Below are 2,457 nucleotides of genomic sequence, written 5' to 3'. Positions count from 1 at the left end.
ACAATGTTCCCTTGTCACATCACAATCCTGAAATGTGACATCACAATGCTCCATGGGGCCATCACAATGTTACAATATGACTTCAAAATGTTCCATTTTGACTTCCCAATGCTCCAATGTGACATCAAAATGTTGCAATGTACCAACACTATCGCTCAATGTGAAATAAAAATGCTCTATTATTCCATTACAGTGTTATAATATGACTTCACAATGATCCATTGTTACATCACAACTCTACAATGTGAAATCACAATGCTCCAATGTGCCAATATTAACCACACCTGTGCCATTGTATGGCTCAAATGTGCCATCACATTTTAATAATATGTCTTCTCAAGGTTCCCCTGTGCCATCACAACGCAACTATATGCCATCACAATGCTCATTGTCCCAACAAGATGCACAATTGTGTCATTAGCATGATCCATTTTGTCGTCATCATGCTCAATATGCAAACACGGTATTCAATGTCCCCTCACAATCAGCAAATTTGACCACAAAATTCTTCATAGTACCATCACAATATTGCAATATGACTTCACAGTGTTCCATTGTGACATTATAGTGCTCCAATGTGCAAACACTGCCTTCCTACGTGCCATTATATTGCTCCAATGTGCCATTACAGTGGAACGACAGGACTTCACACTGTGACATCACAATACTGCAATGTGCCAACAATATTGCCCAGGAGACATTCTGTTGCTCCAATGCACCATCACACTGTTACAATATGACTTTACAATGCTGCATTGTGATGTCACAATACTCCATTATGACACCACAATGCTCCAATATGCCAACACTATGGCCCCGTGTGCCATCAAAATGCTCTATGGTGCCATCACAATGTTAAAAAATGCCTTCCATTGTGTTCCATTGTGATATCACAGTGCTCCAATGTGACATCTCAACTCTCCAATGTCCCAAAACTATCACCCTGTGTGCCCATATATTGCTCCAATATGCCATCACAATGTTACAATAGTACTTCTAAGCTTCCAAAGTGACATCACAGTGCTGCCATGTAACAATAGTATAGCCCCATGTGCATTAATGCTGCTCCAATATTCCATGACAATGTTACAATATGACTTCACAATGTTCCATTGTGACGTCACAATGTCCAAGGTGACGTCACAATGCTCCAGTATTCCAACACTCTTGTCCCAATGTTACTACATTGCTCCCCAGTACCATCAAAACATTACGATACAACTTCATAATCTTCTTTGTCTTTTCACAATGCTCCATTGTGCCCTCACAGTGCTCCAGGATGCCTATACTTTTGCCTCATGTGCCTATGTATTGAACATATTGCCATCAAATGTTACAATACGAATTCACATTGTTCCTTTGTGACATTACAATGCTCCAATGTAACACTATCGCCCCATATGCCATTTTCTTGTTTCAATGTGCCATCACAATGCTAACCTAAGACTTCTGAGTGTTCCTTTGTGACATCACAATATTCCAATGAGTCAATATAATCACCCCAGTGCTAATATATTGTTCCAGTATGCCATGAAAATGCTACAATATGACTTCTCAGTGTTCCGTTATAACATCACAAGGATCCAATGTGCTAAAACTATGGTCCCTAATAGGCCATCACAATGTTACAATATGACTTCACAGTTATTCATTGTTACATCACAATGCTCCATGCTGCCATGACCGTGTTACAATATGACTGCAAAATGTACCAATATGCAATTACAATGCTCAAATGTGAAATCACAAAGCTTTAATCTGCCAACACCATAGGTCCATGTGCTAGTATATTGCTCCAATATGCCAACAATGTTAAAATATGACTTCTGAATATTCCCCTGTGACATTACAATGCTCGAATGTGACATCACAATGCTCCAATATGCCAACATAATCGGCCAACGTGCCATTATATTGCCCCAATTTGGCATCACAATGTTACAATATAACTTCACAATGTTACATTTTAACATCACAATAATCCATTGTGCCATCACAATGTTACATTATGATTTCACAGCATTGTATTGTGTCATCACAATGCTCCAGGTTGTCATAAAAATGCTCTACTGTGAAATCACAATGCTCCATTGTGCCATTACAATGATCCAAAGTCTCAACACTAATGTCACGTGTGACATTATAGTGCTCCAATATGTCATAACAATGTTAAAATTTGACTACGCAATGTTCCAATGTGACATCACAATGCTCCAATGTGGCAACACTATCGTTCCATGTGCCATTGTATTGCTTCAATGTCCCATCACAATGTTACAATATGACTTCACAACATTCCATTGTGACTTCTGAATGTTCCAATTTGACATCAGAATGGTCCAGTGTGCCATCACAATGATACAATGTGACTTCACAATAATCCATTGTGACGTACCAATGCTTGAATATGACACAACAATTCTCCAATGTGTCAACATTATCACCCCAGGTGCCATT

Source organism: Nannospalax galili, unplaced genomic scaffold (genome assembly GCF_000622305.1).
Source record: "Nannospalax galili isolate Female #2095 unplaced genomic scaffold, S.galili_v1.0 scaffold1317, whole genome shotgun sequence".
Lineage (NCBI taxonomy): Eukaryota > Metazoa > Chordata > Mammalia > Rodentia > Spalacidae > Nannospalax > Nannospalax galili.
Note: the sequence above shows the minus strand (reverse complement) of the source record.